Source organism: Tupaia chinensis, unplaced genomic scaffold, assembly GCF_000334495.1.
Source record: "Tupaia chinensis unplaced genomic scaffold, TupChi_1.0 Scaffold000451_2, whole genome shotgun sequence".
Taxonomy (NCBI): Eukaryota; Metazoa; Chordata; class Mammalia; order Scandentia; family Tupaiidae; genus Tupaia; species Tupaia belangeri.
The window spans coordinates 3,373,186-3,397,514 of NW_006159958.1; positions in this window are offsets into that span (position 1 = coordinate 3,373,186).

Sequence of the window (24,329 nt, forward strand, 5' to 3'; positions counted from 1 at the left end):
CTGCAACATTTGCCACTTCCGTGGTGTAAATATTCCCGTCGTGGTTGATATCAAGTTACCAATGTTCTGTGAAGACTCTGAATGCAGAGTTGGGAAAACATGCTCAGGCTGGGTCTTGTGAGCTGGTCACCCTGACTCCAGCCCATCACGGGGATTTAGAGGGAGATTGCATGGAAGCAAATGTGAGTGAGTGCGCAGGGTGGGCTTAGTCGTATGGGGACCTGAGGAGTGAGTGGTGTGGGGAGTGTATGTGGGTGTTGCCATGAAAAGGCATGTGTGGGGAATTTTGCAGTTATGGGGGTACGGAGTGTGTGAGTGGGCATGGGTGTGGTTACCCTTAAGGCTGGACACAACACAGCATGTATTCCCTGTCCACCCCACCCTTGCGCCCTACCTGGCTCACTGCTACCCCTCCCTGTACAGCGAGGGTGAAAACCTTCATGTGCCCCCACTCTATGCCGGGTGTTGAGTTGGGCACTGAGGACTCAGATGAGCCAGAGATGTGCTTGCCTGGCAGGAAGAAGCACATGGAGGTGCAGAACACAGAGAACTGACCCGTAACCCAGAGGCCAGCTGCTTAGGGTTTTTTCTTTTCCCCCAAAGCCTGGTTTTTCCAACCAGCTGAGCCCCAGTTTCCCCAAAGGGAGCAGGGGGGATCCTCCCTGGACCTCCTGATGCATCTGAGTTCTGCAGGAGTAGAGAGTCTGCTGTAGCTTTGTTCTCCCATGCCCTAGTAGCAAGGCATGGGGACCGCCTGGAGCTTGAGAGAGGAATTCTGGGGAAAGCATGCAAGGGACTGAATTGGAAATAGCCTAGATTTGGAGGTCCGGCATATATGGAGTCTGATCCTGCCTGTAAGACTTGCAAAAAGGTGCCTTCCAGTTGTCAATATGTAAAGTGGGTGGATGGTGATGTAGTCTTAAATGACTGTCTAGGTGATCAAATGGATACTTGTGGACTACACACATAGCATGGCCCAGTCTGTGTGCTTGGTCACTCCCTGTGGCATCCTGCTCTGGGTTCAAGTAGACTAGGCCTATTTCTCAGAGCCTAGCATCAACATGCTGTGAGCTGGGTATCCTGCTTTGGAACAGAAATGCTTTCTAAAACTAGTGTCAGATCCACTAAGGCCAACTCCATGGTGGGGTCTAATGTGACAGAGTAGGATGAGGTCTTGACATGTTCCCCCAGGATCCCAAAATAAGGACAGAAGCCTGACTCAAGCCCATTCATAAACTCAGAGCCTCTTGAACATAGAGGAGGTCAGGTCCCTTGGAAAGGACCAAGCTACAAACCAACCGTATACTCTAAATCTTCATAGGCCTTCTCAAGAAGCATGGAAACTCAGACTTTTGGGGCTTTCCTGGACACTGGTCTGAACTGTTGCAAATTCTAGGAATCCCACATGCCTATAAGGCCCACCAGTCAGAGGAGGGCGTCACAGTGGAGTTTTAGTTCAGGTCCACTGCACAGTGGGCTAGTCTGTACTCCACTCCAGACATGAATATTTCCCCATTTCTGGAAAGTACAGTTGGAATAGTCAATCAGACAAAATTTCCATCATCTGAGGATTGGGAACTAACTACTGGGGCAGGGGTGCTAAATGAAAGATCCTATTGGATTGTTGGGAAAGTCATGATGTATTTTTGCAAAATTTGCTATAGGGTGTATGCACTCATGGGGTCAGGGGTGAGAGAGAGAGAGGAAGAGAGAAGAGAGAAGAGAGAGAGAGAGAGGGAGAGAGAGAGAGAGACAGAGAGAGACAAAGTAAGAAAATACGCCACAAGGTCCAGGACTCCATGCAAGAGTCCAGTGTCTTAATCACCATGCCACCTGCTGACTCAAGAGAAATTCTAGTGGTCCTAACTTTGAGCAGTGTTGACTATTGTGCCTTCAGGGCTAGCCAGGGCTATGTATCTGCATGGTTTCATGGCAATGGCTAATGGCTTGGTTGATCATCAGGGATTTGGAAGGATAAAGGAATTCTGTTGGAAAATCAATGACAGGGAGGCCTGGACTGAGGTATGTGGGTAGAATTCCCCAAAGGAGGACAAATTGTCAGGGTATGGGTATCCCATCTTAATGTTCATTAAAGGTCAACCTCAGCAGAGGAGACTCTCAGTAATCAGGTGGCAAGGTGACCTGTCTTATGGATGTCAGTTAGCTTCTTTCTTCAGGCATATCTGGCATTGCCCAAAGTGTCCATGGCAGTAAGGATGGAAGTTATGCTTAAACTCTCTGCAAAACATGTATTTCCATTCATAAATGGTAATTTTGCTACAATTATTGCTGGTATTTTATCCAACAAAGACTAGAACTGAGCTCCGTTATTCCCTTGTTGGTATACTGGCCAGACAGTTGGATTACATTGGCTTACTTCCATCATGGAAGGGCAATGGTTTGTCATCACTGGAATGGTCACCTTCTCTGGACTTGCATTTGCCTTCTGTCTTCACTTCTTCTAAGGTTATACTTTGTGATCTCCTAGAATGCTTGATCAACTATCCATAATATTCTACATAGCCTTGCATGTGGCCAGGAAAACTCATTTAACAGCACAATAAGTACAGTAATGAGCTTATGTTCGTGGGATTCATTTTTTTTTAATATGTCCTCCATTTCCCTGAAACAATAGGCCTGATAGAACTGAGGAATGATCTTTTAAAGATACCAAACTGGGTGACAGCAATTTATGAGGCTGAGTGAATGTCCTCCAGAATGTGGTATATGCTCTGACATCATGACCAGTATATGATGCTGTTTCTCCCACAGCCAGGATTCACGGTTCTGGGAATCAAGGGTCACACATGGGAGTGAATTTTCTTACAAACATCCCTAACAGTCCATGAGTCAATTATTTGCTTACCTCCACAACTTTGTGCTATCCTAGTTTAAAGATTTGGGGTTTCCAAGGAAGAAATGTTTCCATCAAGAGAAATAAAGATAGTTCCACTGACCTAGGGGTTGGAACTGTCACCTAGCTACTCCTACCACTGGACCAATGGGCAAAGGCAGGCATTCTACTTACCCTAGCAATTGGTACTGATGACCAAAGAGAGATGGGTGTTATTAGTGCAGGCACAGCTGGAATTCAGGGGTTCTCTGGGGCACCTCTTGGTATTCCTGTGTCCCATGGTTACTAGATGATAATGTGTAAGGTAATATCTTTGACTGGACTAATACAGAGCATATTCATGCAAAAATTCATTTTGTATGTTCTAATGATATACAGTAATTGAATATAAAAAAATAAATAAAAGTTATCTTTTGAAGAAAACAATAAAGAAAACCTCAGCAACCTGGGATAGGCAGAACCAGGAATGATATAGTTCTTTCAGTTATGCAGCCACAAGGCTAGGAACCAAGTTCATGTGGGAGCAGAGGGAATCTGGAAAGGGAAAGGAGGGATGAAATTTTGAATACAACCGAGGCCACGAGACTCACTGCAGAAGGAAAGACTGTAGAATGTATGTGTATTTTTTTCTTTCACATGAATATCCTTTCATGTATTAACCTGTCATTTTCCTCTTTTCCTTCCCTCTCATTTCTTTTTTATTTTTCTTTTTTTGGAGATTTTTTTTTTTTTTTTTTTTTTTTTTTTTTGGGGGGGCGTTTTTTTTTTTTTGCTGTAGGGTGCGTGCACTCACCAGGAAGATAGAGAGAGACAGAGAGACAGAAAGCAATAAATCACCCCCCAGGGGGGATGGCCAGGCTGCAATCCCCTCTCCTCCATTCTCCTCTTGGGATCTTGGGCACGCATGCACACGCACCCGGTGTGAGTTTAAGCCACTGGGTCTGGGACTTGAACCACAGTCAACTACATGGGAGTCCAGCGACACAGCCATTATGCCAACTGCTGGTCCCCTTCCCTCTCATTTCTATACTCTCTAAGTATAATGTAGACTAGTAGTGGCAAACCTGCATCTCAGCATCCAAGTTACTGTCATTAAAAGAGACATAACAGCTATAAGAGATGAGTAACTTATGAGACGCATGTCTTCCCTTTGAGGAGAGGGGCCAGTGTGTCTGTGGTTGGTTGAAGGATAGTTGTACTAGGTTAGAAATGAGCACCATATTATAGTCTTTATTCAGAAGTTAAATATAGTTAAAGCAAGCGTGTAGGATTCCACCTGGACAAAGCATGGCTGTGCTGGGTTGTCTGTTGTGCAACTTGGTACACTACGAAGTCTGGGAACTGTATTTCCCAGTATCTCTTTTGTGTTTGATCCAGTAAAGAGTTTTCCTATAAGTGGTATCTGTGTGGGGTCAGGAGGCAGAGTCTGGAAAGACATGGCAGATTTCACAGACTTTTTATTTTGGAGAGATTTTTGCTATAGGGCACATGCGTTTGCAAGAAAGACAGAGAGAGATAAAGAGACAGAAAGCAAGAAATCATCCCCAGGGGGGATGGCCACACCACAATCCCTTCTCCTTCATTCTCCTCTCGGGATCTTGGGGACGCATGCACACGCACCCGGCTTGAGTTTAAGCCACCAGGTCCGGGACTCGAACCGTGGTTGACTACATGGGAGTCCAGCGACATAGCCATTACACTAACTACTGGTCTCACAGACCTTTTCTTTTTAAGCTTATTTATTTATTTCTTCCATGACAGAAAGAGAAAAAGAGACAGGCACCTCCAATAGGTCTTTCATGCAGTAATCCACTTCCAGTCTCAGTCAGCTGGATGGTGGGTGTATTCTGGAAGATCCCAGGATGCAAACCCTGGACCTTTTCCTTGTAGATTCAGTTGTGATACTGCTGTGCTACCTCCTAGCACAAGCTTTCACTGACCTCTGCATGAGCTCTTATTGTGTGCTTCCTTCCCCCTTGGGACACAGAGCTCACAGTTACTCAAAATTCTCTGCATTTCCTATATGAAAATGTATATGTCAGCTGAGGTGTGATAAATGCCTAATGCTATTGCCTGAATGTGTCTTCCCAAAATGTATATGCTATTTCTATCCTAACCCCCAAGGTGATGGTATTAGGACGTGAGACCTTTGGGGCACGGCTGTGGCCAGGAAAACTCATTTGATGGCATAGTAATCCCATAGTAATGGGATTCATTAGCCTTTTCCAGTTCCCATTTCCTTGAAACAGCTGACCTGGTGGGACGGAGGAACAGTCTTCCAATGTGCATGTGGTCAGGAAAGGTTTCTTACAAAAAGAGGATTAGAATGAGATTAGTGTCCTTATGAAAGTAGCCCCAGGGCTGTCTTGACCCTTCTACATGTGAGGACACAGCGAGAGACTGTGTCTATGAACTAAGAAATGGGCCTTCACCAGATGCCTAATCTACCACAGCCTCAACGTAGGAACTGCCAGCATCCAGAACTGTGAGAACTGCATTTCTGCTTTTTATCAGCCACTCAGCTTAAGAAATTTTGTTACAGTTGCCTTTTTGAACTAAGACACCTCTAAAAGGACAAGGATATTTCCATATGGGTGCAGATTTCGATGGGGATGTTAGAGTCCAGAGACTTCCCAAAACTCCTCTGTAGGCCGAAATGTCCTAGTGCCAAGAAATCTGTACTTTTTTTGAGAGGTTTTCGCTATAGGGCGCGTGCGCTTGCCAGACAGACAGAGAGAGACAGAGAGACAGAAAGTGAGAAATCACCCCCCAGGGGGGGATGGTCACACCGCAATCCCTTCTCCTCGATTCTCCTCTTGGGATCTTGGGCACGCACGCACACGCGCCCGGCGTGAGTTCTAAGCCACCGGGTCTGGGACATGAACCATGGTCGACTACGTGGGAATCCAGCGACATAGCCATTACGCTAACTGCTGGTTCCCAAGAAATCAGTGCTTTTAACAATTTGTATCCCTCCAGTCAATGATAAAGGCAAAGGAAACTAGGCTGGGAAGTTGAGATAGAGGTTTCAGACCTTACGTCTTAATTGCTGAGTCGTGGTCGTTAAGTTTTCAATATACTGAATCGAAGAAAGACTAAGGCAGCAAAGAGGTCTGATGTTTCAGATGACTTTTTGAAGATAATAATAAACCAAATCAACATTTTGCAGTTCCTCAGATGTTAAACGATCTAAAGAAATGTTTGTCAAAAGTTGTTCTAGTCCATTCTGTTACTAATAAGAGAAATTTCTGAGTAATTTAAGAGAATTGAGGGGTTTTGTTTGTTTGTTTGTTTAATTGCCAGAGGGCTTTGCTCTTGCCAGGGAGAAAGAGAGACACACATAGAGAGAAGAGGAGGGAAAAAACACTCCCTAAGCGGGGCGTGGTCACACCACACTCCCTTCTTCATTTCTCTATCCTGTCAGGACTCCAAGCACACACTCACATGAGCCCAGCATGTTTTTCAAGCTGCTGATCCAGGATTTTAACTGTGACCAGCCATGTAGAATCCAACTGCTTTATCCACTAGACCATAGGGCTGGCCCAGCAGTGGTTTATTTAGCTCATAATTTTGGAGGCCGAGAAGTCTAAGACCATAGTGCTAGCATCTGGTGGGAAGGAGGGTCTTTTCTTTTTCATCGTTAAAAACATTTTTTATCAAAAGCTTGCTTATTCATTTATTTTTTCATGACTCAGGGAAAGAGAGAGACAGAGAGCTAGAGAGACTGCATCCCCAATAAGATCTTGACATCATAATCTGCTCCCAGTCTCAGCCAGCCCCAGATGATGGGCATATGCATGCCCAGCATACTCAGAGGGGTACTCTGGATGTGAACCAGAATCTTCCCACTTGGATCAGCCTTGTAGAATGTTCTGTTTTACCTCTGAGACATTGGCCCTGCTAAGAGACTTTGCTTACTGCATCACAACAGGGCAGAGGCTGTCTCTGTCTGACTCCCTTTCCTTAAACCCATCAAGACTCAATCATGGGATCCCCATCCAGATACCTAATCAGCTCCTAAAGGTCCCACCCTGTAACACTGCAATCGGATTAAATCTCCAAGCTCTCAACTTTGTAAGGATGGCTCACATGAATTTTAGGGGACACATTCAAACCATTGCAGTGGTACATGTAGTCCTGGTCTGAGTAATTTATGTTGGAGATGATTTTATGGAAGTCACGGTGACGATTTTAGGAGGTACAAGGAAAATGTATTTTCTATTTTAATAACGGTCATATGCCACACCCATCACAATTTGGGGATTATTACTGTTTATGATTAATTAAATCAAGCTGCAAGTTTACAAAGTACATAAATAATAATAGAGAAGAACAGCAATAAAATACGTCACACTGTCCCCCGGATACAATACTTTGGGAAGGGTACCACATCACTTCTGTGACATTCGTGCCCAAAACACAGAATTTCCTTCTAATTATGAGAAAACAGACAGATCGAAACTGAGGGACACTTTATAAAATAACTGATGAGTATCTTTCCTTTATTTCTATGCTTTTATTTTATTTTTTAGAGATAGACTTTTGCTATAAGGCATATGAACTTGTCAGAGAGACAGAGGGACAGAAAGTATCTTCTATTCTCCTCTTGGGATTTTGTGCATGAGTTTTAATCCAGTGGGGCTGGGACTCGAACGATGGTTGACTACATGGGATTCCAGTGAGGTGACCATCATGCCATCTGCTAGTCCTGATCAATATCCTTTCTTTATGTTTTCTTTTATTTTTATTATTTTAAGTTATTTTATGCATTCAATAATTGTACATCACTACAGTTTGTAAAATGAATTACCCATGAGATGGCTACTGAACTTGAGCTGTGAAATATTGCTTTCAGGGACTAAAAATGAAGATATTCTATTGAGACTTCACCCTCCAGATTCATTTCTAGAGTGGGTGAGAAACAGTATGGAAGAGAGATTGCAGGTCACCTCCTTCTGTGTGCCTCTGAACACTCAGATTGAATTTTTTTTTTTTTTTTGGAGAGGTTTTTTTTCTTTTTTCTTTTTTTTTGCTATAGGGCACGTGCGCTCGCCAGACAGACAGAGAGAGACATAGAGACAGAAAGCGAGAAATCACCCCCCAGGGGGGGATGGTCACGCCGCAATCCCTTCTCCTCCATTCTCCTCTTGGGATCTTGGGCACGCACGCACATGTGCCCGGCGTGAGTTTTAATCCACCGGGTCCGGGATGTGAACCGCGGTCGACTACGTGGAAGTCCAGTGACATAGCCATTACACTAACTGCTGGTTCCCACTCAGATTGAATTTTAAGAGTTAGGAAGAAATGTATATATGGCCCATGAGAAAGAAAATACCTCTCCTCCAAGGGAAAAGAATAACTCCTCTTAATCCATAGACAGTACAATAGAACTCATGGAAATGTCAGATAAAGAATTTAGAATATTGATAGTGACAAATCTAACAGAGATGCAAGAGAAGAGAGACAATGAACTCCAGAAGACTCAGGAGAAAAGAGCCAACGAATTCCAGGAGGTGAGGAAGTTCTTGCACAATTTGAAAGAGGAAATGCACACCATAAAAAAACAATCAGATAGAACTATTAGAGATGAAAGCTGTAATACAGGAAATCAAAACCTCCCTTGAAAGTATTAAAAGCAGACTAGATCATGCAGAAGATTGAATCTCAGATGGAGAAGACGGAATCACTGGCCTAGAAAAATCCAGCACGAAGACTGAGAAAATAGCTAAAAATAATGAGAAGAATATACAAGAAATACTAGATACCATTAAATACCCAAATATCTGGATAATGGGTGAAGAAACTAATAAAGGCATTGATAATCTATTCCATAAAATCCTTGAAGAAAACTTTCTAAACCTAAAAAGGCATTCAAAGATCCAGTCTCGAGAAATACAAAGGACCCCAAATAGAATCAACCCAAGAAGATCTTCTCCAAGACACATTATAGACAGATTGGCTAAAACCACAAAGACAAGATACAAAGATTGGCAAGATAGAAACATCAAGTTACCTACAGAGGCTATCCCATCAGGCTAACAGCAGACCTCTCATCGGAAACTATAAGAGCAAGGAAAGAATGGGAAAATATATTCAAAGTGTTAAGGGAACTGTTTCAACCAAGAATACTGTACCTGGCAAGATTATCCTTCATATGGGAAGAGAAGACAAAAACATTCTCAGATAAACAAAACCTGAAAGAATTTACTGACACCAGATCAGCTCTCCAAGAAGTTCTGAAGGAAGTGATATATCAGGAAAACTAAAGTCAGACACACAGAAATAAGAGTTTAAAAAGAACTAAGAAAATGGCCAACTTAATAGCAGAGACAAGTCTGGAGTTGAATGCTATCTTTCAGAATTTAAATGGGAAGATTGGACCACAACAGAAGATAAAGTACATGAGACTGAACTGGTAAAATTGAATCATATGACTTTTGACTAAAACATTACTGATTTTCTTCTATGCTTTGTTTTCCAGAGTTCAGGGTTTTTGTCTTGTCTTGAACTGCCAATAGGTTCATGTTACTATTTGAACAGAATCCTAACCTGTTTCCTGGCTTTACGTTTTAAGAAAAACTCTCTTAGCTTTTTTTTTTTTTAATTTTGATTTATTAAAGCTAAAACTGCTTTTCTTGAAATAGAAAAATATATTAAAAGATACCTATTGAAGAACCACAGTAAGCTATATAGCATCAGCTAGGTGATACTTATAGCATATTCATTCTACTGAGAGTTTCATGCCTAAAGTCAGACGTGTTCACAGATATGCATGTATCAGCTGAACTTGCTATTGAAAGTAGTTAGATTAATTAAGATATTCTGTGAATCAAGAAAATGTGGGGGAGGGAAAAAAGGAATGAAAAGCAACTATAGATACCAGAAAAAGTGTGGGAGGAGAGTGGAAAATGGCAGAGAGTGAGAAATAGGGGGGAAATATATATATATGAAACAAGAAATGGAAAATTTTTGTCAATGTTAACATATATGATTAAGCCACTATACAGTGTATTCTGGATGGGAAATCACCTTTTGTATGCTGTGATGATGCTCAGTGAATGAATGTAAAATAATTAAATTAAAAAAAGAATTACTCAATATGAATACACTTCACACTAGTTCAGCTGAAGATATCACATTATCATCAATAGACAGTCTTCCATTTCTGTGTCTCTCTCAAAAGTTTTGCCTCTATTTTTCTCTTTATTCCTTTCTCTCACTCTCTTCCTTCTTACATCCTCTTCCCACAATGTCTCTAGTATCTGTAACCATTTTTCATGCTTCTATATCCTCTAATCTTTCAGTTTTCACCACAGAGTGTGGACAGTCAGTGTATATTAATTGGAGACATACAATGTCTCTCTTTCATAGTCTGGCTTGCTTCACTCAGCAGTGAGTCATCCATATTTGTCCACTTTCTATCAAATACCAGGGTCTCGTTCTTTACAGCTAAGTATATGTACCATACTTTTTCAGTCCGTTCATCTATTTGTGGACATTTGGATTGGATCCATGTCTTAGCAATTGTAAACAATACTTCAGTAAAAATAGATATGCAAGCACTTTTCCAACTTAGCATTATCCTATCCTTTGAGTAGATTCCCAGAAGTGGAATTGCTTGATCATATGGTAGTAACTTTCCAGATCTCTGAGGAACCTCCATTATTGATCTCCACAGTGGCTGTCACATTTTGTTTATTTGTTTCCAAGTCAGCCACTTGAGTTCCCTGTGTATTCTGGTTATCAGTCCCTTACCTGAGGTATACGAAAATATTTTCCCATTCTGAGGGTTCTCTTCATTACTAATTACTGGTCTTTTGCTTTGCAGAAACTTCTTAATCTGACATAATCTCACTTATCCATTTTGGGGATTATTGCCTGTGATTTGAGGGTCTTATTTAAGAAATATTTGCCTACTCCCAGACTTTGTCTCCCAGAGTTTTCCCAGTGTTTTTCACCAGTAGTTTTATAATTTGAGGTCTTAGGTTTAGATCTTAGATCCATTTTGAGTTTATTTTTGCTAATGATGAGAGATAGGGGTTCAGATTCATCTTTCTGCAGATGGATACCCAATTTTTCCAGCACCATTTGCTAAAGAGGTTTTCTTTTTCCCACTGGGTTGACTGGTACCTTTTGACAAAAATCAGTTGGCTGTATGTTTTGTGGTTTATTTCTGGGGTTTCTCTTCTGTTCCATTGGTACACATGCCTGTTTTTGTGCCAGTACCATGCTGTTTTGATTATCACCGCTTTGTAATATATTTTGGAGTCATGAAGTGAGATGCCTCCTATTCCACTCCTCTTGCACAGGATTGCTTTGGCAATACGTGGTCTTTTATGATTCCAGACAAATTCTATGATTTTCTTTTCTAGATCTGTGAAGAATGTCTCTGGTAATTTGATTGTGATTGTGTTAAATATGTAGATAAATTTGGGTAGAACTGCCATTTTGATTATATTCTTCCAATCCAGGAACATGGGATGTCCTTCCACTTGTTTGTGTCATTTTTATTTCCTTTTTTAGATTTTCATAGTTTTCCTTGTAGAAGTCCAAGGCTTTTTGGTTAGATTTATTCCCAGGTATCTTACACTTTTTGTGGTTATGGTAAATGAGATTAATTTCTTCAGTTCTACCACAGTGTCCTTGTTGTTGGTATATAGTAAAGCTATAGATTTTTGCAGGTTTATATTGTATCCTGCCACTTTGCTGTATTCATTTATCACTTCCAAGAGTTTTTTCCTTTGGTTTTTTTATGTGCACAATTATGTCACATGCAGATAGAGATAATTTCAAGTTTTCTTGCAGGATTTCATGGAATAGATTACCAATGCCCTTATGAAACTTTTCTGATTGCAAGGACTTCTAGCACTATATTGAAAAGGAGTGGGCAACTGGACAACGTTGTCTTGTTCCCATTTTCAGTAGAAAAACTTTCAGTTTTTCCCTATGCAGTATGATGTAAGCAAGAGTTTTTCATAGATGGCTTCTATTGTGTTGAGAAATGACCTTTCTATGCTGATTTTGCTGAGTCTTAATCATGAATGGATGTTGTATTTTATCAAACACTTTTCTGCATCGGTTGATAGGATCATATGATTTGTATCTTTCTCCCTGTTAATATGGTGTATTACATTTATGATTTTGTGTATGTTGAACCACCCTTGCATCCCTGGAATAAAGCCTATGTGGTTGTGATGTATAATTTTTTTTACATGTTGTTGGATATGATTTGATAGTATCTTGAGAATTTTAACATCTGTATTCATTGGAGATATTGGTCTGTCGTTTTTGTTTTTTGTCCTGTTCTTGTCTGTTTGGGGACTGAGGGTGATGGAGGCTTCATAAAATAAGCTTTGGAGGGTTCCTTCCTCTTGGATCTTTACAAATAGTTTGAGTTGAATGGAAATTAACTCTTTTACAAAAGTTTTGTAGAATTTAGAGGTGAAGTCAACAGGGCCTGGGCTTTTCTTTGTTGGGAGGTTATTTATTACTGATTCAATCTCATTGTTTGTTATGACTCTGTTCAAGCTTTCTATGTGTTCCTGATACAATCTTGGTAGAATATGTATGTCCAGGAATTTGTCCATCTCAACCAGGTTTTCTTATTTGTTGGCGTATAGTCCCTCATAGTATTCTCTAGTGGTGTTTTGTATTTCTGTTGTGTCTGTTGTCATATTGCCTGTTTTCTTGGAATTTTATTTATCTGGTTCCTTTCTGTCTTCTTCTTAATTAGTCTAGCTAATGATGTATCAATTTTGTTTATCTTTTCAAGAAACAAGCTTTTGGGTTCATTTATTTTCTGTATTGTTCACTTATTTTTCAATTCATTTATTTATGCTTGAATCTTTATAATTTCTTTTCTCCTGGCATTTTTTTCCCAATTCCCTGATGCATGATGTTAGGTTGTCCATTTGCCACCTTTTCATCTTTGTCTTATGCGCACTAATTACAATGAACGTTCCTCTTATGACTGCTTTTGCTGTGTCCCATAGGTTATGGAAACTAATATTCATTATCATTGGTTTCAATGAATCTTTTGGTTTCAATCTTAAATTCTTCAGTAGTTCTGAAGTCATTCAGGAGTGGGTGGCTCAGTTTCCATTTGGTTGTGTATGTTCAAGGTTATTTTTCTGAAATTAATATCTAGTTCATTCCATCATCCAGTATCCTCTCAAAACATAAGATATGCATGGCCAAACAAGGCCGAGGAGCGGTCTCAAATTGATGGAGATGAAGATGGCAAAACAACTAATGGCAGCGTAGAATTCTGGAAAAAGAACATTAGTGGGAAAATTGACAAAGTTCCAGTATAGTCTTCAGATTGGTTAATGGTATTTTAACCATGATTGTTTCTTGGTTTATACTATTGGGTCATCAGGAAAGTCACGATGTATTTTTCTATGTAAAAAATTGCTTGACTTTTCAGGAACCAGCAGTTAGCGTAATGGCTATGTCGCTGGACTCCCACGTAGTCGACCGCGGTTCGTGTCCCGGACCCGGTGGCTTAAAACTCACGCCGGGCACGTGTGCGTGCGTGCCCAGGGTCCCGAGAGGAGAATGGAGGAGAAGGGATTGCGGCGTGACCATCCCCCCTGGGGGGTGATTTCTCGCTTTCTGTCTCTATGTCTCTCTCTGTCTGTCTGGCGAGTGCACGCACCCTACAGTGAAAATCTCTCTAAAAAAAAAAAAAAAATTACATGACTTTTCCAACAACCCAATAACAAGGGAAACTGGGCAAAGGTTGTATAGGAAATCTTGGTAAGCCTAAAAATTATTCCAGGGAACCAGCAGTTAGCGTAATGGCTATGTCACTGGACTCCCACATGGTCGACTGCGGTTCGCGTCCCGGACCCGGTGGCTTAAAACTCACTCCAGGCACGTGTGCGTGTGTGCCCAGGATCCTAAGAGGAGAATGGAGGAGAAGGGATTGCAGCATGACCATCCCCTCTGGGGGGTGATTTCTCGCTTTCTGTCTCTCTGTCTCTCTCTGACTGTCTGGCGAGCGCACGTGCCCTATAGCAAAAATCTCTCAAAAAAAATGAAAAATTATTACAAAATAGCAAGTTAGAAAAGAAGATAAATGGCAGCTGACTGATAAATGAGTCTGACTGAAAGAGAGAGAGAGAGAGAGAGAGAGAGAGAGAGAGAGGGCAAATAATAGGATAGATATGGAAAGGGGAAGAAGTTTTACAGGAGGTGTAAGAGAGTCTGACATTGGCAAGACTGCGTGTCACAGCGTCTGCCCATTCTAGAGTTTGAACGATTATTTTAAAATCCAAATGCTGAGGAATTCTAAGGATTCTAAACATTTTTCCTTCCTCACCTCCAAAATCAGTTTAAAAAATTTTTAAATGACCCAGAGAATTGGACTATTACAGTTTTCAAACTGCCAAAGGTTCGACAATGCTAAAAAAAAAAAAAAAGGCAGCAATTTTCAAACTTGAAGATGTACTGAGTCACTGGGTCGTGCATTAATATATTAAGAAGCTAAAAGTTAGGTTTGTTGAAAGTGCAGATTTTTGAGCTCTGCTTCTGGAGATGTGGAATCAGTAGACCTGGAACAGGGCCTGAGATAGGGTCTGTAGTGGGAGTGCCCCATTGGTGAGGCCACTGTCAGTACCCTGGATGCCCCTCAGAATCCTCTGCTCTAAGGTCCCTGGCTTAGCACAGTACCAAGGGTCAGCTTGACCATAGAGGGGTTCTGTAAGGAGAAGACGGTGAGGCATTTGCTGGTGGGTGCTGGACAGCAGCCTCACAGACTCCACCTGCACCCCGCTGGAGCCCAGCTGCTCTAGGGGGATGAGATGGGATGGGGACTGGGACCACAGACTCAAGGATCTGGGGCCTCTTTTATCCTCCCCACTGTCCAAGCCTTGCCCATCTACTGCCTGGGAGGCCAGGCTACTTCTGGGGCCGGAGAGTGAGGCAAAGGCAGCATGACAGGGCCCAGTGGAGGTGCCTTGTCTCTCGGGAATGAGGATAGCATGCTTCTTCCAGGGAGGTAGCATGGGCTGCAGGCAGCACAGAGGCCTGGGCATGCAGCAACAGGCTGAGACAGAGACACAAAGTGCCCATTCACTGTCTCTAGGACAGTGGGGCTTGCAGGGAAATCCCTTGGCAGCTGGAGGGCAGGGAGAAGCCAGTTCCCAGGAGGTTGCCTCGTGCTCGTGTGGCTGACATCTTAGTGGGGTGGGTGGCCCTCACCCATTCCTTTCTAAGATCCTCATACATGCATAGAGGCCTGCAGTCCGGACCCCACTTTAGTGCCAGACTAATAGCAGCGTCGTACCTGGCCTCAGTGATTGGATCCTCACGACTACCCTATGGACTGGGTGCTATTAGAGATGGAGAAACCGGGGCCCAGGATTCACGCAGTTGGGCCCTGAAATGCACAAGCCTGCCCAGCTTCCTGCACTGTCTGTTCCCCTCCATTCACAAAGCCCGATCTCACGGGGAGATGACTTGAGGGGACATCATGGATTGGGGCTCAAATTCCCAAGGAATCTGCCCACCCCCATGCAGACTGTCTTCTAGCCCTGCGTACAGCCCAGTCTCTCTCAACACCTTTGGTGGCCCAATCAACGCCACATAGCTCTGACAGTGTGGATGCTCTTTCTTGCAGGGGCAACTAGATTTTGCCTCTCTGTGACTCCCCTTATCGTTAATTCATCTCTTTCAATGTCTTCTCTCTTCTTAACATACTCTAGGATATTCTCACTTCTCCTCCAGGGTAGAACCTAGTTCCTTCCAATACAGAAAAGAACTGAACAATCACCTCCCTTATGCTGGGTATAGATCTTAGTTAATATAACCTGAGTGAGGCACTTTCTCCTTTAGAAGAGACAGCTCACCATTCATTCTAGTCAGTTCTCAAAATAGAACTTAAAATAGTTTTCAGTTGACTTAAGGGTGACACCCAGGTTTTGAGAAGTTTGTTTTTGCCTCTTTTCAGGCTCATCACGTTCAAGAATATCAGGAAGACGTCTTTGGGGGGAGCCTGACTCTAGACCCCTCATCATAATAATAACCAGCACTAGCATCGTACACTCACCACTTAACACAAACCTGCTTCCCCTACCAGAATCTCATGAAGATTTTGCAACTACCACACTGGGAAACGGAGGCGGAAAGACATGGAGGGGCTTGCCCAGCCTCATGTTCACATGACCAGAGCTAAGATAATGTTATCTCATGCTTCTTAAGTGTTTGCCATGTGCAAGGCATTGGGTTGAATCTCTTTTACATCTTTTTTTTTTTTTTTTTTTGAGAGATTTTTGCTATAGGGAGCGTGTGCTCGCCAGACAGACAGAGAGAGACAGAGAGAAAGAAAGCGAGAAATCACCCCCAGCGGGGGTGGTCACTCGCAGTCCTTTCTCCTCCATTTTCCTCTTGGGATCTTGGGCATGCACGCACATGTGCCCGGCGTGAGTTTAAGCCACCGGGTCCAGGACTTAAACCATGGTCGACTATGTGGGAGTCCAGCGACATAGCCATTACGCTGCTAGTCTCCTCTTTTACATCTTTTACATCTACATTGAGGTAGGTGTTTTTTTATCCTTCTTACGGGTGAGGACACTGAGGTACAGGGTAGTTTAATAACCGGTTTGTTGCCTAAACTGCACAGCCTGCACGTGGCAAGCTGAGACTTGGACCTATACAGGTAGTTTGGGGTCTATGCTCCTCATTCTGAGCTGTCCTCCTTCCTGAGGCCATGAGGCATGAGTTGGTTCCAACAACTCACTGGGCCAGCTGGTCCCCCTCAGGCTCATTTTCCTCACTGTGATTTGGGGATACCAGTTGGTTCTTTTTGAGGCTGTGGCATCGTGTTCACGCAGCACGCAGCAGCGAGTCTTCTCGAACAGAGCAAGCAGTCAGGGAATGAGTTTACAATGAAAGATGAAGAAAGGTAATGTTTAAAAAACTATTCACAGTGCCCAAGTGGAGTTCAACTGCCTCTTGGGTTCCCTTCAGTTCATACACTTATTCAAATATTTTCCAAGACTTGCCCCAAGGTCCCTGTGATCTGGGTCCTGTGTGACCTCTCACCTCATATCATTCACTGCAATCAGGTCACAGAGTCACTGCCCCGGGCTTTGCCTGGCATGTCCCTGCCCCAGGGCATTTGCACTGGCTGTTTCCTGTCCCAGTAATCTCTTCTCTCACATGTCCCCCTGGCTCACTGTTTCATTTCCGAAGACCATGTCTGACCACCACGTCTAAATCTTCAACACTCTGTCCCAAGTAACCGGTCACATCTCCCTTCCCAATTTCACCATTTCCTTTAACATTTGTCATGCACCAAAGACTTATCATTTCTGGGGTCATTTGTTTTTGTTGTTATTATTATTATTTGACTGTCAACGCTACCAGAATGGGAGTTTTCATCTGGCATGCTCCTTTAATGTCAGCATCCAGAAGCCCGAGTGCCTGGCCCCTGGAAGCTTCTCCATAAACGTTTACAGACTGAACGCATCCTGTGTGCTTGCAGAAGAAAGCAGTAGAAAACAGTCTCTCCCTCCGAGAGCACACATCTTTGTTTATCTGCAAATATTTCTCCATATTTCGAATTTCATAGATCGTCCCATTTATTTTAGCGACTGCCCATCATTCCAATGTAAGGAGGTACCACGATTTATTTAGCTCGCCCCCCTCTTACAGTCATTTGAGCTGCTTCTGTTTTGTTATCCTAAGTCACCTATGTGGTGACCACCACTCGGGAGGTGAAAAGGCCTCTGGCCGAAGCCAGCTCAGTTCTCTGAAAAGCTCAGTGGACCTCGGGCCCCTGCTGACTGCAGAAGGGCACGGCAGGTGGGGGAAGGGCAGAACTTACAAATTTGCCTTTCATACCTGGGACCTAATTCATAAAAACATCTAATTACTGAGTGCCAGTGTTTAGTTGTAAATTTGGTAATGACCTGCAACTGCATACAAATTATAGGGTAATCAGCTCGAACGTGCTTACAGCTGCTGTAAATGCCATTTAATCTGACGTGGAGCTCCCAGCCAGTGCTTCGGAGGCTCAGACAAGGGCAGAGTGCGAGGGACATCCTCCATTTGGCTTGTAACTCCAGGTGAGTGGCGTGAAGCTGGACTGCAAGTGTTAGCTGACACACTTTTTTTTTTTTGTCTTTTTTTTTTTTAGAGGTTTTTGCTATAGGGCACGTGTGCTCACCAGACAGACAGAGAGAGAGAGAGAGACAGAAAGCAAGAAATAACCCCCCAGGGGGGATGGCCACACCACAATCCCTTCTCCTCCATTCTCCTCTCGGGATCTTGGGCATGCATGCACACGCGCCCGGCATGAATTTAAGCCACTGGGTCCGGGACACGAACTGCGGTCGACTACGTGGGAGTCCAGTGACATAGCCATTACGCTAACTGCTGGTCCCTGACACACGTTTTTTATACAGTGCTCAGGTCCACTCGTGAAGTATCCGTGAAGTATGACCTCCTCATAGGCCCCAGGATGAACTGCAGCAAGAGGGAGTTAGGCCAAATCCAGACTGAACCTGACAGAGCAGTGAAAGAGGAAAGGCAGCTCCCTGGGTTGCTTGGGCAGAATGGGGAGCCTAGAACCACGGCTAAGGGGGCTCCCTCTGAACCTGCAGGGGTGGGCCGAACAGTGTCCAGAATTTGGTGGCCTACCTCAGTGTTTCATTTGACCTTCAGAGTAACCTAAAAGAATAGGTCAGAAAACCTTAGGTAGGGCAGATTTTCTCTTTTTAAACACACTCTCCACTGCTCCCTGTTGCCTCCCCGATAGCCCACTTTCTTCCGCTTTCCCTTTCACTTTCACCATCTGGGTTCTGTGGGCCCTGAGTTGCCAGCACTCTTCCAGAGCCAGTGTCTGTAGTCAGAGGAACGTGGTTCTTTGGAGCTGGATGCCCCACTTAGGAGTCTACACTCTGTCCTTCATCAGTTGAATAATTGTGGGAAAGAAAAAGATATCTCTGTGCTTTTTCATGTGCAAGAGAAGGAAAGAATTTATGTGTATACAATGTCCAGCTTGCCGGGTTCAGCTACTACATTCTTCAGTTGCCAAAGGCAAGGCAGTATAATGGTTTAAGAGTGTGGGCCCTGGGATCAGCTGTTAGCATAATGGCTATGTCGCTAGACTCCCACGTAGTCGACCATGGTTCGTGTCCCGGACCCGGTGGCTTAAAACTCACACCGGGCGCATGTGCGTGCATGCCCAAGATCCTGAGAGGAGAATGGAGGAGAATGGATTGCAGCGTGGCCATCCTCCCTGGGGGGTGATTTCTCGCTTTCTGTCTCTCTGTCCGTCTGGTGAGCACATGCGCCCTATAGCAAAAACCTCTCCAAAATTAAAAAGAGTGTGGGCCCTGGTGCAGACTGCCCGGGGTTTCCCTCCTGCCTGACTCCTGGGAGCTTGCTGAACTTAGATAAGCTGCTTTACCTCTTGAAGCCACAGTTTCTTCATGTATAAATGGAAATAATCATAAAGACTGCTACCTACCCCGTGGGTTAGGTCATGAGTTCATGAATACGAAGGGGCTGACTAGTGCCCGGCACACAGCAAGCGCTTAATAAATGTTAGCCAGTATGGGGATATACAATGTTGGCTTTGTTCCTACTAAGCCTTTGGAATCCGATGTGGATTTGATACCTTGAGCACATTGCAATGAGTGCCTACCATGTGCTGGGGGATTGAGAACAGGGGAAAATAAGGTAGACTAAGGTAGACAAAGTCACTTCACACACACACACACACACACACACACACACACACACACACGCCTTTTCTCCTCGCCCTCTCCTTCAAAACTCTCTCTCATCGATCTGTCTGGCCAACTCCTATTCATTCTTTAAGACCCAGCTGGTTTCTCTCTCCTGTGCAGTCTTTGTGGTTCACTTCTCTCTTCTGAGTGCAGGTGCTTTTGTAGTTTCCATCTTAGGAGGCCATGGGTATATCTCTGTCTCTCCGGGTGGCAGTGTTTGGCGGCTGGTATCGTAACACCCGGCACGGTGCTCTGAACTTGCCAGACACAACTCGAACTGGTCGCATTGAAAGTCAAACTGAAAGGAGGACCCTGAGGAGACTTCTGAGCCAGGTTAGACACTTTCTAACTAACCTACAGTTAAAAGGAAATCCATGTTCATAGGGAAAAACATAATAGTAAAGAAGTACGTGGGGTATGAAGTAGAAATATCCTTTCTCAACGGTCTTGAGTTTTCTAAAGGTAACTCGTGTTAAGAGTTTCTTGTGCGGCCAGCAGGTGGCATAGTGGTTGAGGCTTTGGATTCCCACATGGATGACTGCGTTTCAAGTCCTGGACCTGATGGATTGAAATTCACACTGGGCACGTGTGCGTGCGTGCCCAAGATCCCAGGAGGAGAATGGAGGAGAAGGGATTGCGGCGTGACCATTTCCCTGGGGGCTGATTTCTCACTTTCTCTCTCTGTCTCTCTGTCTCTCTCCATGTTTCTGACAAGCATACACACCCTATAGCAAAAATCTCTCTGGGGGAAAAAAATTTCTTGTACTTCACTGTTGTTGTTTGTTTCATTTGATTACATTTCTTGCTATCCTTCCATTTCAAATTTCACAGACTTCCCCTTTCCTCGCAGTGGCTGCATGGTGTTCTAAGGTCCGGATGTTTCATTAATTATTTAGCCAGCCTCCTATTTATGGACCGTTGGGCTCTTTCTGAGTTTTGCTAGCCCAGACCACACTACACAAGGGTGTTAGCACATGTATCTCAGCATATGGAACCTGCTAGTGGGGATGCATTTGCCAGTGGTGAGGTCCTGACTGACCCGGCCTGTCTCCTACTGTTGGATCTTTTTTTTTTTTTTTGGAGAAGTTTTCACTATAGGGTGCATGCGCTCGCCAGACAGAGAGAGACAGAGAGACAGAAAGTGAGAAATCACCACCCCCAGGGGAGATGGCCACGCCGCAATCCCTTCTCCTCCTTTCTCCTCTCGGGATCTTGGGCACGCACGCAGACGCGCCTGGCGTGAGTTTAAGCCACTGGGTCCGGGACTCGAACCGTGATCAACTACATGGGAGTCGAGCGACATAGCCATTATGCTAACTGCTGGTCCCCCGGATCTTTTGTCTCTTTAGATTCTTTGGTGTTTTACACATCTTTTATTTATTTATTTATTTATTTTAGGACTTTTAAAAATTTGTGCTAAAGTCACCGAAGCAAAAATCATAATAAAACATTCTGCTTTCCTTTACGATTGCCCAATGCAGAAACAAAACAAAACAAAACAAAAACACTATTTGTAGGAAAAAAAATGGTTTTGTACATGGGATGAAATGATATAAATTCAAAACTTACAGATAAGGGTTAGGTCTATTGCTCATCTCTTTAAAAAGTTTAGATGAACATCCAGTCAAAACCAACAAGAGTATCTCCCTTGAAATGTTATTTCTACAGCTTTTAGCTGCTGAATACTGATTCTAGACTGCCTTAGAAACAGCCCTATCCCTCTGACTTCTCTTTATGTCTCAGGATCTCTAGGCTTTTCTTGGGGATCCCCCAGGGGATGGACAGCAAGGCCCACCTCTCTCATGGCCCAACTGAGGCAACTTTGCTTGGTCCTGTTTTACATAGATTTTTTTCCCCCCTGCAAACTCACTGCCACAGAGCTAAGTCACTTGGTGCAGATCCTCCTTCCTCCTCATTTTAGAGTTAAAGAAACTGAGGCCTGTAGGGGATTGCATGCCCGAGAGCCATCTGGGAGATTCAGCTGTAGGTCTGAGGCCCTGCTCAGGATGGGTGGGCAGCGGCCGACACTGGCCTTGGCTGGAGTAGCCCCCACCAGGGGCCTTCAGCCCTGTCTCCTGGCCTAATCCCGTTTTCTGCCCAGCTGAACAGCGGAGAAGGCTTATTTCTCATCCCATTTTAATGCAAAGGAGGCTGCCTGGCCTGGCTTGTTCTGAGTGTGGTGACAGTGGCCGTGAATGGGGACCCCAGTAACAGGGACAAAAATGTGACAGGGCCTTCCATCATGGCATTGTACGACAATCAGCACATTATGGCTGCTCCTGGAACCCTCTCTGGGAAGGGGTGAGGGCCTCCGCCTGGTATGCTAAGTAGATAGAGGCCAGGCCCACCTCGGGCCGCTGGCCTTGGCCTGGTCAGTGATTCCATTGTGTGCAGTGCTTGGACCTGAGCAATTGAAGGGTTCTCCAGCTGCCTGCCTCCCCCACTGCCTGCCACCCAGGCGTGGGCATCAGGGTGCAGGTGGAGGGGCTCTCAGATTCCTGCCTTGGGGAGCTGTTGGTCCCACTGTCCTGCTGCATGCCCCAGGGCAGCTGCTTCCCTCACTGAGCCTAGACTGACAGTAATGGCAGCAACAACAGCATAACAATCACCGTGGAACAGCAAACATTTCTGAGTGTTTGCCGTAGCACTTGACATGCATTCTCTACCAACTCTCACGCTAACTCTGAGACAGGGCTTTGATTGCCTCTGTGTATAGACAAAGCCACTGGGGCACGGGAAGCTCAGTATAAGGCAGCGAGGGTGCACTGTGGTTTGGGAGACTGGCTGCCAGATCGTAGCATGCAGGCAAGAGCAGTGCTGTCCAGTAGAAATAGTGTAAGCCACTCGTGTGAGTGCAAACGTCCTGGTAGGCTCATTACAAAAATAATAATAATAATAAGGGCCAGTAGGTGGCATGGTGGCTAAGGAAGTAGATTCCCACATGGCTCTATGGTTCGAATCCTGGACCTGGTAACTTGAGAATCATGCTGGGCACATGAGAGTGCATGCCCAAAACCTCGAGAGGAGAATGAAGAAGGAATTGCCATCCCTCCTGGGGGGTGATTTCTCACTTTCCGTCTCTTTGTCTCTCTGTTGCTCTCTCTCTAGCGAGCATGTGTGCCCTATAGCAAAAACCTAAAAAAAAAAAAAAAAAATTGAATTAGCAAATATATAAATAAGTGAAATGAATTTTTGTTTTGTTTTGTTTTAGTTGCCAGAGGGTGCATGAACTTGCCAGAGAGAGAAGAAGAGACAGAGAGAGAAAAGAAAGTACCCCCTCCCCCCATGGAACATGCTGCAATCCCTTCTCCTCCACTTCTCCGTCTTGTCGGGCATGCCCTCTGAGGCATGTGGACACATGTGCCCAGTGTATTTTAGCAGCTGCTGGGAGCTGGGATTTAAACTGCTGTTGGCCTTGTGGGATCCAGCTCCCTTATTTGCTAGGCTATGGGGCCAGCCCTGAATTTTAATATTATAATTTAAGTATAAAAAAACTATGCGTGGGGACCAGCAGTTAGCGTAATGGCTATGTCGCTGGACTCCCATGTAGTCGACCGTGGTTCGAGTTCTGGACCCGGTGGCTTAAACTCACACCGGGCGCGAGTATGTGCATGCCTAAGATCCCAAGAGGAGAATGGAGGAGAAGGGATTGCGGCATGGCCATCCCCCCTGGGGAGTGATTTCTCGTTTTCTGTCCCTCTGTCTCTCTCTGCCTTTCTGGTGAGCTCACGTACCTTATAGCTAAAAACCTCTCCAAAATAAGAAAAGAAAAAAAACTATGCATGGATTTAAAATTTTTTTTGCACCGAAATTAACATGTACTCTTAATTTCATTTTCCTATGAACATTTTGAGGTTCCCTGGTGTTATCATTTTAATATGTGATCTCTATTTAAAATGCTATGAATGAGTTGTTTTCCATTCCTGTTTTCACATGAAGTCTTTGAGGTCCGATGGGCATTTGGTACTTAGAACCCACCCGATTTCCATGTGCCACATTTCAGGAGCTCAGGAGGCACGTGTGGCTGGTGACTGCTGTGCTGAGCACCCAGAGGACCAGCGACGTGCTCACACCCTGACAGGGCTGCTCCCCACTCTGTCACCCCAAGGTGACACGCTGCCTCTCTGGTGATCGGCCTCTGGGTTATAAAGAGGGACAAAAGTGATCCTTGGAGTCCTGGTTTGTGGACCCTCAGATATAGGCGCCATGGCAGGGTTCTCTGGACCCCTGGGCCATTCCTTAGCCTTCTGCTGCACAGAGGCCTTTTGCTCAGACTGGGGCTGGGGTGCCTCTACCTTCGGGCACCAGTAGAAACTATGCGGCTTCTGTGCAGTGCCATTTAGGGTGGAGGGAGTCTGGGAGTCAGGGGCAATGGCATGGGAGAGGTGAGGGTAAACTGGATCGATATTCCCTAACCAGAGAGGGGTCCCAAAGGTTGCTTCCCTGTGATAACCTCCCCTCTTACCTGAACTTATTTTGCAACACTGTAAATGAAGGCCACATACCCAAAGGCACACACAGAGAGGGTGCCTTTTTTTATTTTTTATTTTTTTGGAGAGGTTTTCGCTATAGGGCGCGTGAGCTTGCCAGACAGACAAAGAGAGAGACAGAGAGACAGAAAGTGAGAAATCACCCCCCAGGGGGGATGGCCACACTGCAATCCCTTCTCCTCCATTCTCCTCTCGGGATCTTGGGCACGCACGCACACGCGCCCGGCATGAGTTTTAAGCCATCGG